Genomic DNA, 17558 nt, shown 5'->3' on the forward strand with positions numbered 1-17558 from the left:
TATTTATGATCATATGGATCGCTTTTTGTGACTTTTCTTTCCTAGGCATAGATTGAAGTCTAACTAGCTTTCTAACTTTAGGGGACCGAGAATCAGTCTTTTGATCCTCCTAGATCCTACTCTCATCTTTTGAATGTTGCTTCCGATTTAGTTGGTGCAGACGCTGAAGGATGAGATGACACTAGATAGGAAAGTTTTTTGATCAAAGATCTCAAACCTATTTCAAAGTCACTTTAGGATTTGGTTTTTAATCTGGTTGATGTTCCGACATACCGAATTGAGGTGGCTCTAAACTCAGGTTGCCTACCTCTCTAGTTATAGCGAGAGGAGAGGGTCTTCAAAGCCTTAATTCAAGCTATAAATCTCTCTAATAAACTAGCCATATTGATCTAGGTAAGTGGTGACAACAAAAAGGCTTTTAAGCCTGAGGGGTGGTGAGCGAGGTAGGATAAAATGGTATTTGAAATAGGGTGGGCCTCTCTATAGAGTTTGTTTTTTCATGGGTGGTGGGCAGAGAAAAAAACCATTCATTAAACCTTTTGGAACTAGAGATGAAGAGTCGTTTAAAGACCTTTTCAAAAATCACTTTGTAGAGAGCGGGTATCACGCTCAATAGAACCAGGCTTTGCTATATCAATAATCAATAGGAGAGAGAAAAAAATAGAATAGCAAGAGGAGGCCTTTTTCTTTATATTTATATATTTTGGAAATCGAATCATCATGCACTTTAGGCCCTTTTGAAGGCCATGAGGCGGGGTCACACGAGTAGCGAAATACTGTGCTTGCTCATGTTCTCATGATTCACACGAACCCAGGTTAGGAAGCTTGAAAGCCATATCATATCATATGGATATAGAAAGTCCAATAAAAAAAATAAAAAAGGACCGGAAAGGCTTGAATGGATGGCTTCCAAGGCCAGGGATCGATCCTGCACAATTCAGGCCAGCGAGTATCTATTTAATTTATTTAATGCACTCACAAGTGTTCGCATCGCTTCCCTAGCTTCTTGTTAAGGGAACAACTTAAATAAAAATTTACTCTATTGAAGTAATATTCTTTCATAGTGGCCAGGTAGACCATTCTGAAGACGGAGGGCCCTAAGAAACCCAGAAAGAAAAAAAAACAATATAGGAACTACAACAAAGAAAGAATAAGAATAAAAAGAATTGCTTAAGTAAGGTAGTATCCATAAGGATTTTCTTTTTTTCGATATGCCTCTCTATGAGCAAGGAGTGCCACGAACGAGCGGAGCAAAAAGAAAGCAAGGGGACTTCTTCTCTTTTTTGGGGAGAAATCCTTTGATTGCGTATTGAATATAGATCCATGTCTTTCTTGTTCCACTAGCTAAGACCGCATTCTCACTTGTCCCTTTCTTTATTACTACCTTCTTTTTTTATGTCAAAGACCAAAACCTACACGTAAATTCTCATTAGATCTCGGTTGTTCATAACAGTGATGGCTATTCATTTAAGTCTTCGGGTAGCGCCCCTAGATCTTCAACAAGGTGAAAATTCTCGTATTCCATATGTACATGTTCTGTGGCTTGGATGAGTATTCTTGTTTATATCGTTATGGCTATAAACACTTTTTTGTTCCTATTAATAAAACATCCCCTTTTTCTTCGCTCTTTAGGAACCGGTACATAAATATGTGCTTTTTCTATGTTATTTACCTTAGTTACTGGGGGGTTTTGGGGAAAACCTATGTGGGGAACCTTTTGGGTGTGGGATGCTTGTTTAACCTCTGTATTCATCTTGTTCTTTATTTACCTGGGTGCACTGCATTTTCAAAAGCTTTCTATCGAACTAGCTCCTATTTCAATCCATTCTGGACCGATCAATATACTATTAATCAAGTCTTCAGTCAACTGGTGGAATACATTGCATCAAACTGGGAGCATTAGCCAATTTGGTACATCAATACATGTTCCTATGCCCATTCCAATATTGTCTAACTTTGCTAACTCCCCCTTCTCAACCCGTATCTTGTTCGTTCTGGAAACACATCTTCCTATTCCATCTTTTCTTGAATCTTCTTTAACGGAAGAAATAAAAGCTTGAGAAGAAATACCAAAACCTATTTCACTCGCTGAGTCTTTTTGTATCCATGGCTGAATGGTTAAAGCGCCCAACTCATAATTGGCAAATTTGTAGGGTCAATTCTTGCTGGATGCACGCCAATGGGACCCTCCAATAAGTCTATTGGAATTGGCTCTACATCAATGGAATCTCATCATCCATACATAACGAATTGATGTGGTATATTCATATCATAATAAACAGTACGAACTAGCATTATTATTGAGAATTTCACTCATAGGGAAGAAAATCAATTTATAAATGGAATCTAATATGCAGTATTTACCTACAAAAGTATTCTGTTATTGGGAAAAATCAATATACTTCTAATGTCGAATCAGGATCAACTAGGACAAAAATAAAGCATTGGGTCGAACACTTCTTTGGTGTCAAGGTAATAGCTAAGAATAGTCATTGGTTTCCGGGAAAGTGTAGAAGAATGGGACCTATTATGGGACATATAATGCATTACGGACGTATGATCATTACGCTTCAACTGGGTTATTCCATTCCACCTCAATGAAAGAAAAGAACAACAATTAAAATACTTAATAGCATGACAATACATTTATATAAAACTTCTACCCTGAGCACACACAATGGAACCATAGACAGTCAAGTGAAATCCAATCCACGAAATAATTTGATCTATGGACAACATCATTGTGGTAAAGGTTGTAATTCTAGAGGAATCATTACCGCAAGGCAGAGGGGGAGGTCATAATCATCTATACTGTAAAATCATTTTTCGACGGAATGAAAAAGACATATATGGTAGAATCGTAACCATAAAATACGACCCTAATCGAAATGCATACATTTGTCTTATACACTATGGGGATGGTGAGAGGAGATATATTTTACATCCCAGAGGGTCTATAATTGGAGATACCATTCTTTCTGTTACATAAGTTCTTATAAAAAATGGGAAATTCCCTACCTTTAAGTGTGGTTTGAACTATTGATTTACGTAATTTAAAATAACAAATTAGGTTTACGACGAAACCTAGAAATCGATCACTGATCCAATTTGAGTACCTCTGCAGGATAGACCTCAACAGAAAACTGAAGAGTAAGGGTAGCAAGTGATTGAGTTTAGTAGTTCCTCATATAAAATTATTGACTGGCGAGATATAGTAATATGGAGAAAAAATGCTTTCAAGCACCGACAGAACCGAACGTTCCCCTTATGTCAAAGAGAGTAGGATGGGTTTTCACATTTTATTTGTGGGTCAGAGGCAAATTGAAATCTAAGAAGTAGGAATTAAAAATATTTCCAGGGGGAAAAATAGAGATGTCTCCTACTTTACCCATAATATGTGGATGTATCAACCTAATTTCATAAAGTCATTCGATCTGAATGCTACATGAAGAACATAATCCAGATGATGGAACAGGAAGACCCAGGATGTAGAAGATCATAACATTAGTGATTCACAAGATTTGGATTCATATAGATATATATATCCACCCATGTGCTACTTTATTCTATGATATATAGAAGATCTATCTCTATAGATATCATCACCTACATCCAGAAAGCCCTATGCTTTGGAAGAAGCTCAAAAAAGAGTTTGGGAATTGATCAAAAGAAAAATCTACTTCAAATGATATGCCCTTAGGCATGGCCATACATAAGATAGAAATCATACTTGGAAAGGGAGAGGGGAACAATTAGCTAGAGCAGCGGATGAGATAGTATTGGAGTCATTCAAAAAGCCCTTTTTTCTATTCTGTTTTGTGCATGTCAACTATTGATTCTATGCCATCAAAGCATCCTAACAGCAGAAAAGAAATGTAAGTACATACAACTGCGGTAATGCCGCATCATTGATAAAGAACCTTACCATCCCCAGCTTTGTCCCCTGCAACAAGTTCATTGGCATATTACCCTTCCCCTTCTATTCCCAAAAGTTGATTCAATAGGTTTCCTTTATTGATTCAAAAATCTTCTTTCCCGTGACATGGAGACTAAGGTTAGTTTCCATAGGGTGAAGCGGTGACCTCATTCATTCTAATAACTTATTGCCCTATTTTCTCTAGATCGAGTCTATATAATGATCGAGACCCATACATAAGATCATTCTAGCTTATGTCCTTCTAAGGAAGTCTGAGCTCCTTCTCATGCTAAGAGCCTTTCTAAACTTTTGAACTTGACAGAGGCTTATTTTCAAAATGATGAGTAGAAATTGAGTATAAAGAAAATGACAAGAAATCTCACGCGGAGATCAGTGCACCCATATATCTATATGAAAAATAGATATATGAAAATGAAAAAAATCATTTTCAAAAACCCAGGATTGTAGAGCTGAACAACGACATAAAGGTTTCCCAAGTCATCCATGGTGGACGGGCAAGCTCTCCGTTGAGCTGCCAATTTCCCTCTTATACTAATGACAAAACTGAATTGAAAGGTTGTTTCTGTTAAGATGAAAATGTACGATTGCAGTCATGAAGGGTTTCCACATCATCATTTTCATGCTTTTTTATTAAGTAACACGAGCACCTGGGGAGACCGGAGAGATATTGGAGGGGCAGAAGCACTCTTAACTTGGGGCAATGCTTTCTATTCGACCTTTGATTTGATGATTCCTGTCTCATTGTGGTAGATTTGTACTCCACCATCCGATCTGAGTACCGATCGGTGATAGCGGCTGATTGCTTTATACTAATGACCAAACTCCTGTTCCCTGTTTTGTAGAGTGGTTTTCCTTGACTATCTTAGGGGAAGATTTCTCTCTTCTCTACAAAGACACTCGAAATGCAGTTTGGTCATAGTTAATAGGAATAATACAACGTGAAGTAGGACACATTAATATTCATAAACGAAAATGATACTGAATGGGCTCCTCTGTTGTGCCGTACTTCTTGCTTTGAAACCTATTCGCATGGCGGGAGATATGATATAATTTGCTTTCTTGTTGTGTGAAAGTACTTAAGCGACCGTCGGGAAAGATTTTTAGTGGGGAAGGCAGAGGAGTACGGTGATTAAAGAATTATTATCTCTTTAAAAAGGGTCACGAGGGCGTCATTAAACATAAAGGGTTAACCAAAGCATTGGTCACTCTTGACTGGTATAAAAAACAATACGCAAATCTCAATCTCACTACACAGGCTACTATTCTATCCCTATTCCATGTTAATTTGAAAACACTATACATCGATGAAAAATATATTCATGTAAACATAGGAACTCCAACTAATACCAAGAGAGAAGTTGTCTTTGATAAGGATGGAGTTTGGGTTGATAAGAAACCATTCGTAGTGAAAGACTACGCAGGACAAGATAAAAGAGTAATGGAATATCAAAATCGATCTCTTAAAAAAGAGGTGGAACTTTTAAGAGACATAATAGCTAACAAAGAGAAGGTAGGGAAAAAGAATAAATAGGCACTGGCATATTGACTACTTGAAATACGGACTATATAAGAAAAATGGGGATAGAATAAGAAGAAATCCTATTTGTAGGCAACAAGGATTTACTGCCTTCTTAGTTAGAAAAAGGAGTTACCTAGCTAGTGGAGCGAGGTAGTTTACTTACCTTTCCACTATTCTTACATTGAGCTCTCTATGCCTTTCTTATTATGAGTTGAGAAATTGATATAAGAGAGAATCCGCCAGCTAGAAGAGAAATAAGATATAGGTGAGACTGGGGAATATTGTTGAAAAAAGATCCCTTATAAAAAGCTCTTGGCCCACCCTTCACTCTGTTCACGGTTAGCCGGGAATGAGACAGGGAGTTCTATTTCATTTATGACTTTAGCCTTGCACCTTACACTAAACAGAATCTCTTACACGTGTGTATAATAAGGAACAAAACCTTGTTGGCTGTTCCTTATTCTTGATAGCACAGGAAAGAGAGATTCTTGAATCTCTTGACTTCACCACTACGCACCTTCCAAACATATTTTCCTTACTCAAAGATAAAAAAGAACCTCACATAATTGGTTATACTATCCAAAAACATAGGAGTAGTAGTACTTGCTAAAGCTAAAGGTTTTATCCCTCTCAACACGTGAAAGCTAAAAACAATCTCCTAGATAAGCCTAGTAAAGCAGTGCCAGATACAGATGAAATTGTTTTATTTTTCATTTTCGATTTAGAGAAGTCAATTCCTTATTCATTCCTCCCCTGGGGGAGACTTCTATGTAAGCTTTAGAGAATCTAGTTTCAGTGGAAGACTAAGTAAGGTACGGTATAAAGTTCAATCATCTCCTCCAACAGACAATAAAGGGCTCTGACCTGACCACAGTCAATCAGTCTATTATTCTAGTTCTATATAGTCTAACCCTAAAAAGAGAAGACTCATCATTTTTAGCCTAGTCCAGGTGTGGGAGATCTTTACCATAAATTAGCCCTGCCTTTCTAACAAGAGCAGTTACGCCTTTTCCTAAAGCCCTTACTAAACCACCAGGAAGTAGTCTTCTTTGATATAACCTGGACTTTGCCTAGCTATCACAGAAAGCATAGTCAGAAGAGCTGAAAAAAGCCATCTTACTCTCAGACCATACCTTAATAAAGGAAGAACTTAAGCCTTTCTTAAAAATCAAAAGCCCTATAATAAGCTAACTTGGCTTGGAGCAGGAAATGGAATCACAATAAGAAAGAAGTCTAGGAGAGATAACATACTTTTTTTTAGGATTTCTACCCGCGGATGACTGAACTGCCTTTCCTTTCGAACTGAACTACCACGACTCTAGCTAACTGCATTGAATTTTTTGGATAAATAAAGACTATCTTTTAGAGTGGATTCCTTCCGTAAACTAAAAACTTTACTTACCTTCAGTCGGTATCATTTTGCTTGAGTCGGGAACTCCTGTTTACCTTACGATAGGTATTCCTTCTTATAGATATTATCGAAAAAGTGAAAGACTAAGAAGACTTTTATTTGTCTCGTCCACACCTAGGAAAGAAAAGATCAGATCAGTAACAGAAAACTATCAGTTCATTGTTCCCATGAAAGTATGAGTGAACGATCAATTATTATTGAGAGGATTTGAAAGAGTCAAGTTTGTAAAAGGCTTATCGGATAGGTAAGAAAGACTTAAGTATATCCAATTCAAGTTTAAGACTGGTTAAGAAAGCTATGTCCAGCATGGTTGGACTTATCATCTTGAATCGAAAATGAAAGGAATTGGTAGTGAAAGACCAGATCCATTTTTTCATCAATTCTACTATCTATGCGCCAATCATTTTAGATTTACAATCCTATTTCTATTATAATAAATGAGGTTTTTACCTACTTTAAAAGAGTCCTTAAGGTCATAAAGAGACCTTCAAAATGAGTTTTCTAGAGGTCAATTCTTTTTCCGGTCGTAGTATATGACATTACCATCTTAGTCTTAGGAATCCTATCCCTAACAAGCTAGAAGTTAAATAAGTGCTCTTAGCCTTTTTCTTGATAGTAGGATTTGGGAAGCTCTTCCTTTCTGCTCGACTTTTCTATTGAATCAGCTCTTTTCCAGGAGTAGGTAAAAATAAAAGGTTGTGTTAAGCATATCACCTTTTTAGAATGATTTGATCTATCAAAGTTAGCTATATGAGGTAACCTCGATTCGTACCTTTGGAACAACTAGAATAGGAACAGTGAAACTTAGTAAAGGAAAAGATCGATGGTAAAGAAGAAGGGGATTATAAAAGAAAATTCCCAAACAAGATACGATCACTTCTAGCGGGACTGAACTCTACAGACTTGATGGACGGGCTTTCCTTTCAAGAGGCAACAAAGAAAAAGAAAGAGATATGTGGCAAAGAATGAATTGATAGTGGTGTGGATTTTAACTGAGATGAAACAGAATCAAAAGGGCTAGGAGCTCTGGCCGGTAATGAAACTAAAGCTTTACACAGGTCTTACTTCTTTTTTTTCAACTTGAAAAGGGAATAAAGCATGATTGCAAACTGCAGATAAACTATTTAGCAGGGAGTAACAACGACTAGTAAGTATGATGAAATCTGCTAAAAAGGCAGAGTAGGTAGTCTTAAAAAACTAGGGTTGCTTTCTCTGTTGGTTTAATTAGCTATTAGGTGGAATCAGACCGTTGAATCTCGATTGTTTCTTGATTACCTACGTCAGTTGTGTTAAACTTTCAGTTCTACACAAAGCATAGGTGGGTGCCGCCCTTTGGAAAGCTTACTAGCTGCGAGACCTATCAGGTTCCCACTTGATCCTGGAATTCTATAATCTATACTTCTTGCTTTGATGGTAATCGTTGGTCGCTTGCTTGATTGGAAGGACTGATGCAATTATACCTTTCCTGTTCTCGCTACTATTTACTATTACTACATAAATAGTTTCTTTTAGCATTCATCCTTTAAAGAGCTTTATTATCTCATTACTTAGCTTAGGAGTGGGGGAAACTGAACATCAATCAAATAAGTAGGTTTATTTCAGAGAAAGATCTGTCTTATTAAATTTATCCTTGAATTCCATCTGATGCCTTAACTGCCAACCTTTTCTCTTTCTTTAAGAAAAGTGTAAAACCTATATAACTCATCTTAGGTCCATGTTAATACAATAGTGAAATGAAGGATGATTAAGAAGTGGAATAAGAAAGCAAAGAACCCAACCAAGCAAATTGAATCTTCTTGACCCGTCACATCGAGCAGTTTTCATGATGGAAAAAGAAGCATCATTGACTCCAGAGAAGTAAGCGAAGGGCCATCAACAAGCAACACCAGCATTGACAACAATAGTATAATTCTATCTGTTCAAGTCTTGGTCTACCGGTGAGTCGTCCTATGAGTAACTTTCGTAAACAAAAAAGATAAGAGATGGAATTTAAGCCAGCAAAGAAATAAGGTAGGGCACAATAAAGGTAAAGATAAGGGGCCGTCATTGGTGCATAACAGAGCTTTCCTACCGATGATCTTTCTCGGTGCATAAATGAGGCGTAGCTTTCGAAGTACCACATAAGCAAGAAAGCCAATAGAACTTGAATAACCTGTAAGAAAGGACTTATTAAGAGGATTTGACTATAGTATAAAATCCACATATAAATCTTGTACGCAAGTTGGCACAATTGTTTTGCTCTAAAAAAATTTCACTCATTTGGTCTGCGGGTCAAATTGGCTCTCCTGCCTGTGTATCCCATGCCTAGTGTTGCTGATCTGTCTGGTGGGAGAGATCCACCAATTCTTTTATTTTAATATGTTGTATCCTCTACAAAGGTGGAGTACCCTCTCTTCAATATATGATTTCCTATCCGGAGGGATATGGAAACATTGAATTCGCCAATTTTTGAACTTTTCTTTGATTGTTGACACATGTCATGCTGGATTTGAAGAAATAGAAATGAAAGTCTAATTTTTCTAGAGAAAGTTGAATATGAATTAAACCAAAAAGGATTTTCTACTCAAAAAGTAGTGACATTAAAGGAAGCAGTGCACCAGGACGAACTCCTTCTTTTAAATATCAACTCAAGGTCTCCTTTCCTTACTTGTTGGTTTGAGTGCTTTATCGAAGGATGGATATAGAGAAAAAATGCCTATATTTCTTATTTAAGACCACCTACCTTGGGATAAGCAGTTAGCAGAAGTTTGAAGCTGACTTTAATAAGCAACACTTCCTCGTAGGGTCACCAAAATAGGCTCCTTTAGCCGCTTCAATTGTTAGAGCTCACTTCACACCAACAAAATCTTATGATTTCTTCTCCACATCACCTTGTGATATCCTTTATACATAAAGATCTGGCCCTCGATCGACTCTAGCTATGGTTCGATTCCTGGAATATGTACACCACAGTATCTAAGGCAACCCCGTTCCAGCTTGCATTGTATTTGGAGTTGAGGATTTCACTTCTGATGTAGTCAGTGATAAGCTAAGTTCTAGTTTTAGATTTAGCAAGCCTGTGACTAGATGAACAGACTATTCTATACTTATCCAACATTCCAAACTTGTCTCGATACTGACAGTTCAGTGGATGCGATAACAAAGAGAGAAAGAAAAAAAAGCAGTTCTGAAAGAAGACTCCACCTAGATAACGCACTCCTCACCTTAATGCTGAACTTTGGTAGCTATGAACTAAGATGATTCAGAAGAAAAGCTACATTCACTACCTACATTCACCCTGACAGGCTAACCCGAGCTTACCTAGGGCCTTACCACCTGAACCAGTAAGGCTAATGTCTACTTATAGCTTTGAGAGGTCCACTTATACTATTTATAATGTCTCTAAATTAATAAGGCCCCGATTGTGTTGTTATATAAGATTCAATTCAATCTAATAAGCGGGCTACCATCGGCTACTACAAGATCTTTATAAACCAAAGAATGAGACTACTTTACGCGCTTTTGCACTAAGCAGGCAAGGATAACTACACAATCAAGAAGGCATCGCCTGCGGATTCCAATCCAATGATAAGTAAAAGATGAGGAAGTAACTTACTATATCTTACCTCCTCATGCCTATAGCTTAACCTCCGTCTTTTTCTACCTGTACGAATGTCTTTCCTTCCTTGCAAAGAGAACCTGCACGGATGTATCATAATCATCTTTTCCAGAATTATAGACTGAAGATAATATAAAAGATTTTTTGACTAAAGATGTTATAGAAGCTGATGTTTCAGAAAAAAAAAGTTAATGATAGATGGCACCATGTGTGCTTGTATTTTACATGTATATACATGGTAGGATATTTCGTGTCTTTTATAGAATACTTCAAATAAATAAAAATCAATGATAAATGTTGTATATAGTGTACATACCTCCCTCTTACAATAAATTATCACTCCACCATTAGCTCAACTAGCTACATCGTTTGGTGCTAGCGAGTGTTTATTCAAATAGTTTGCCGGAAGGGTTTGTATACTACGCATGATTAATCTAAGTAGTGGTTATGTTTCCTAAGAGTGTGGATTGGTATAGACTATTGACTTTCTTAAGAGATATCAACTATTTCAATAGAGATTCCCTTTGTAATCATTTTAATAAATTAACTGTTGAAGATAGTGAGGGTTCTGAGGTTATCAATCATCCTTCTCTGAATCGTGCATTGATAATATTTCATCCTTGGTGGGAAGGTATCATTTTCATCCCAGGTGGGAAGGTATCATAGAGGGAATGAAGGAGCGGGTCATCGTTAGGAGCTATTTCCCAAAGCCATGCAGGAATAATTGTATGGCATTTGCATTTTGCTTTCTGCCTAGCCAAAAACACTTTCTACAAAAAGAACTAGAATATTCCAACAATGAATTAGAAAAGCTTACCATATTCAATAATAAATTGGGATTCGAGTACATTACTAGTAAAATCTCATCGGAGACAACTTTATTCACTTTATCGAGTTTAGGAGCTGTCTATCATTCTTTAGTGAATGACCCATTGGATGTTGAAAAAGTATTAACAGATGTAGTATCATGCAGACCAGGTTATGTTGGCCATTACTTTACTCTTATTATGAGGTATGGGGTGTGTTGTTTGGTACATGGTGGACCATAGCTCTATACTAGACCCATCTTTTTTTTGCCCCTTAATAGACTATGAGGCTTTTTTCAAGCCAGAGCATCGAGTACAAGGTTTTTAGGTTATCAAGTTTCTAGAAAGAGTGAGTGGGACACAGTCAGAATCAGTGAACCAAGCTATGAGTAATGAACCTTTGTCTGAATTAGCTATTTTGGCTAGTGGACCTTTTCTCAAGGCTATAGGAATGGGGATTATGGTCTCTTTCATTTTAGCAGAGGGTACAGTCCCAACCAAAATGGGATGGGTTTATGTTGAATTCTAGATTATGTAGCTATCAAAAAAGTGACTGACACAGCAGTTATAGTTCATTCTCATGCATGGTTATTGGTATAGGGTGGAGTTTATTCTCATACATTATTTTTGGTTAAGGGTCGTCGGATATCTTAAAGTAGCTCTAAAGGGTGAGGACTCTCCTCCTATTTTTTTGAGGTAAGGGGAGGGTTTACAGATGAGGGATAGAGGGGTATGTGTTTTCGAGAATGAAAGAGAACGAGATATTATTAGCTCGAGAAACCATCGGAAATCTATTTGCTATAGAAACTGTAGGATATCTATTAGCTCTAGAAACCGTAGGAAATCTATTAGGTATAGAAACTATGGAAATGTGTACTCTATATACACTTTTATTCATTGATGAACTGCAACCCTCATCCGATACTTTTTTATTCGATATAGCTCCCTTACATTCTAAATCCTTAGAACTATGATAGGTCACCTAAAGATGATTGAGCTATTGGCGACTGACGAAGTGTCGTATATGTGCCGATGAAAAGATATGAGAATCAAAAGAATTTACAAAAAAGAGAATTTTTTAGTATTTTAGAAAAGGTCAGTTAGGAGAGGAAAGTATCTGTACTTGAATAACTATAAGCCAAACCTTCTAGATGTTTCGACGCTTGATTCTCCAATAGGATTGAATCTAAGATGAATGATTGGTTTATATTATGAAAGAAAGACATGTATATGTGATATTAGATATTGACTCGTGCTAGTTATATATGAAATGAAGTAAAGATATATTTTACTACTCTAGGGGATTCTAATAGACTAGAAATCCTTCCAGACCCTTGTGACTGTGAATTGAATTAATAAACAAATGAAATCAAGAAATAATTCAACTAATAGTTCAAAACAAAAACAAGAAATGGGAGAACAAAAGCCGTCTGGGTTCACCAAGACTCTGTGGCTAAAAAGTTAAAAAGACATATCGAATTAGTTCTGATGATTCAATAATCTTATTACTTCAATCTGAACTTCTTAGTTACTTCAAATGGATGAGTCCTAGAGAGGTAATAATTAAGTCATAATTCATTTATTGATTGTATCATTAACCATTTCTTTTTTTTGTACGAGGAATTTATCATGAATCCACTGATTTCTGTCGCTTCCGTTATGCTGCTGGATTGGCCGTAGTGTTTGCTTCTATTGAACCTGGAGTTGGTTAAGGGACTGCCACAAGTCAAGCTATAGAGGTTATTGCGAGATAGCCTGGGATAGAGAAAAAAATATGAGGTACGTTATTACTTAGTCTAGCTTTTATGGGAACTTTAACAATTCATGGGCTGGTTGTAGCATTAGCACTTTTATTTGCAAATCCTTTTTTTTAATCTCAGCTTAGAGGTATGAAAAATAAATATATTTTACATATTTTACTGCCTTCAAATTATCATTTTCTTTTTCAAATTCTATCAAGATTTCCCTCTTCCAATTCTTTATTCTTTGAGAAAAGAACCTACGGGAAGGGCCGATATACGGATGAGGAATTAACATACTGACTCGCTTTCACCCTTCCCGTTCATAGACCATGGGAAAAAGTTTTAGTGTTCTAATAATCAATAAAAGAGCTAGTTCATTAGTTCATAATTTATAACTAACTCAAATATTTTTTATTTTTTACTCAATTTCAGAAAAAATAAAAGAATAATTAAAAAGAGGGGAGAATAGGCTGGACCAACCAGCTGTTCCCTCTTCCATTATAAGTAGGAAAGATAGGTGCATGATCTCGCGAATTACTTTTGTATAAATTCAGAAATTATATGTAAGAACCATAGCACTTCGCGATTCATTGGTAAATCAATTTTGATTCTCTATTAACCAATAATGTGGAACTATTAACATGGTTAAAACAAACTGTTTGAAGTCTAGATGTAGCATATTACTCTTTCTACCAATATGTTAATATAGAGGTGGTTTCAAAATAAATATTTTATCGATATAGGATACTCATATTGATAAAATAATTTTCACCGCTTATTGTAAACTGTAAAAATAGGGATTTTATCCCTTTTATCTAATTCTGAATCGATGACGTATTCTAAGTAAGAAGGGCTTTTTGGATTTGAAAAATAAAGAAACAACTTTGCTGACAATTACATATTTTCTATTATGTTAGAAGAGTCCTCCGAATATTTTGGTCTTACATTAGTTTTGATATCTTTTTTGGAATATGAACAAAGAAGAGAAGATAGGCTCATTACATTCATTAAAAAGATATGAGAATCAAAATGTCAGGTGTGAAATTGATCAAATGACGGTTAGGTGTGATCATCAACATGCTACGTGACATAATTGGAAAAAGTTACGATCACGAACTTGCAATCTCAATGACAATCAGTAAAGTCGCAAGTCTATTTTGAAGAACCCCTAATGCCGGGTAAAAAGTACAGGCATCTAAATACAGTTATAAAGTCAGATTTTCACTCTATTTTTATTGTTGTCGATAAAATGTCGAAATCGATTGAAATAGCTTCAACCCTAGTCTCGGATAGGTTTGAGTTCTATGGGAAAAAGCGCTACAGGCTCTTCTTCATAGGGCTATATAGGATTTTTGGTTCTTTGGAGCCTGTCGACCTTGCTTGGATTTGCTTTGGGGATTTTCTCATTGATTCCATGTCGACATTTCTAATAGGCCAAAGAACTCAATTCGCAGTGTGTGATAGAACTGTTTGAAGGAGTGGAATTCGAAGCTAGGAATGGAAGATCTGAGGGATTCACTGCTCCATGGGCTTCTTGCCCAAGAGTTAAGGAGAATACGGTATTAGGTGCCAAAGACGGTGTTCGAGAATCCAATTTGTGTTGATTGAGCATAGCCTTTACTATTCAACGTTTTCCCCCTAGTCAAAGCATCATTCCAAATAGTTTGCACATGGGTAAATCCTGGTTATGAAATAAGATTCTATAAGAACTCGATCAGTCAGTCCTTTTGAACTGCACTTATTCCAACATTAATTTAGTCTACGCATGAATGGGCAGCCTTTCCCTTCATCTTTTTTCGATTTGGGGATTTCCCTTGCTAGGATTGATGAAATCCCCACTCTTTCAATCTTACTTACTAATTGGATTTTTCTCTATGGGTATATTCTTTTCACTAGAGGAATTTTCCTGACCTATCCCAACAAGACAGTCCTACCAGCAGGCTATCTTATTCTCTGCTTCTGAAGAGCCTAGATCGGTCGGTAATGCAGTTTAATGAACAAAGACTTCCTTTATCCAATTCTATTTCAATATTGAAACTATTTTCCTATTCCTCCTAAAAAGAGGGCTCGATGCTAACTAAAGTCCAAAGGACGACCAAGGTTTTCCAATCTTCCAAATTAAAAGACATATCCTATTAACTAAGGAATCCCTTTTCTCATGGAGGAGCCCGTCGTACTTTCACTTTTTTTGATAGCATGATGGATAAAGATCCATGAGAAGATAGAAAGTTAGGGTTTCTGCATATTATATTAAATACTAACGACCCACATGGAAGGTATGGCGAAGGTGTCCTTATAACAGGAATCATACCATTCTCTATACGTGTCATGGCCCGATGGAATGAAAATAGAGGGAGTCAAAGATGAAAGAGAACTCCAAAGAAGGGTGTCCCTATAACAGATACAGATGATTTCTCCTCTATGTTCCAAGCTCCGATGGACCGAATAACATAGAGGACATGGAAAGATCAGAAGAAGTGTTAAGTGTCGCCTTTAGCTCTTGGTCTCGAGGGATACTTCATTTCCTTATATGCATTATGTGTTTCACCCGACCGTGAAGATCTTTCCAAGAGTGCACCTTTCCCTTTCCTTTATGGACCGTCTTTTTCCCAAAGGCTTCTTACGGTCCTTCAAGGCCAAGAGACACCGAAGGGGTCAGCCTTAAGACCTTGTATTTGTCTAATAAGGTTAGATTAGTGTACTAATTTTTTTCTTTCTATATTTTCTTTGATTGAAGGGAGAAGGAAGCCTTGTATTAGTCTTTATTATTAATTATTGGGAGATCCCCCCGATTCGATCATTCATTAGCCGAATATGAGAGTCTAGCTCGTGTTCCTGAGACCAAAGGTTTTTTTCCATTAGTTAATGAAAGAAGTAGCAAAGGAATATCGCTATCATGGAAAAAAAATATAGGATTGATCAAACAGATCTAGCTAAAAACAAAACAAAGAGATCAAGAAGAGGGAGCTAGACAAGCACTTGCACGAGAGGGATCAGCAGATCTAAAACTGCTATAGTAGAGTAGAACGAAAGTACCTCCCAAAGGTTCTATCTTTTTTGGTCCATTCAAGAATAAATAGAAAGTTTCAAAATGTATAGAAGACTCTCGATTGATTGGTTGTAATGTTCATGAGGTTGTATATAATCCAATGTTCAGTTATATGACTTTCCAACTGACTAAATTGCTTAAATTAGTTGAAGGTGTGGAGTCTTCTTCTTTTGATTTGAGAACAATTCATTTTTATACTGAAAGTGCTTTTGATAGGGAATAGGGAAAATTCTTACCTTATTCAAGAGTGCCTGGAAAGGGAAGAATAAGCATTATCTCTGTTGAATGAAGAGCCCCTCCCTTTTCTTATTTATTCTTCCTGGTCTTTCGGTCTTATCTGAACGACTCGCTTTCTATTTAGTTACATTTTAGATTTTGTTTCTAGAATAGAACCAGAGATCCTGGCCCCCTCCCTTGAAAGCTCTTGGTACTACGACTATCACCGGTAAGTTATGTCGGATCAACATCGGGAAACAAATAAACTGCAAAAGCAACTAAGTCAATGCCTATTTACTGTGGATCTACTGGCCCGAATGCTTCAATATATTCCACCACAAACAAAACAACTGAATATACTACTGCAGGATCTTCTGCTACTTTTATTTTTATTGCTCTCACCTCTTACTATTCCACCTCAACAGCTGGGACTCCCTAACCTTTTCTATCATCTTTAGAAGTAGGGCGAGTGAGTCCGATCCTTTCCCATAAAGGTTTGGGGATAGGTGACCAGATGCTTCCTCCAGATCTAACGTCTCTATCAACTAAATTCTCTTTTCTTCACCGGATCGATACTAACTTAGCTACTCCTGCTCCTACCAAATCCAAGAGGGTCGATGCCAGATTCCCTGACCAATTACTCATTCCTTCCCGACTCGTAGGGATTGCAATCTCTAGAGAGGGATCAAAAATTGACTTTCAAAAATAGGTAGATGGGGTGGGATTAGATGGATACAGTAAAATCAATCCTTATTCCGCACTCCCTCTCACTGGCCTAAAACATATATAAATCATGAATTCTTTAGAGCATGCTGGTAGGCCGGGCGTATGGGGACCATCGAAGAAGTACCTCAACGCGCCGTAGCCACTATTTGACTTCTTTTATGCAATAATGAACTCCACAGAACTTTATCAATTCCAACACAACTTATCCTTTTATAGCTGACGTAACAAACTACACGAGCCTCCCAACGAAGCCAACATAAATCCTATCCGAAAAAAATTCTCACAACTACAAAAACCATAACACAAGAATCCTTTATCCATTTATTCTTTCTAAGAAAAAGAATTTACCATAAACCACGACCCATTAGCAGAATCTTGCAGTCACGCAAGGCCCCTAAAACCCGTTTATACGGGGGGCTCCGGTGTGATCCAATAGTCTCTATTATGTGGTGATAGGTGACATAGGTCTTCTCCTTTTGAAGCTTCCCATGAGGATAAAGTATAATTCCATGAATTTCTCTTGATTATTCAAAAAATATTCTGAGGAAAGGCCA

The 17558-nt window shown here is 36.9% G+C and overlaps 1 long non-coding RNA gene and 1 pseudogene across 1 annotated transcript; one reads left to right on the forward strand and one right to left on the reverse strand.

The window, feature by feature from the left end:
• Positions 1–1206: 1206 nt before the first annotated feature.
• On the reverse strand, positions 1207–16197 carry LOC124898749. The gene is made up of 3 exons (XR_007055516.1): positions 16188–16197; positions 15613–15615; positions 1207–1344 (listed from the first exon to the last, which is right to left on the reverse strand). It is a non-coding gene; the product is annotated as an uncharacterized LOC124898749 (long non-coding RNA).
• On the forward strand, positions 1369–2060 carry LOC124898748 (annotated as a pseudogene).
• Positions 16198–17558: the final 1361 nt, after the last annotated feature.

The sequence above is a fragment of the Capsicum annuum genome, chromosome 5, assembly GCF_002878395.1.
Source record: "Capsicum annuum cultivar UCD-10X-F1 chromosome 5, UCD10Xv1.1, whole genome shotgun sequence".
NCBI classification, from domain to species: domain Eukaryota; kingdom Viridiplantae; phylum Streptophyta; class Magnoliopsida; order Solanales; family Solanaceae; genus Capsicum; species Capsicum annuum.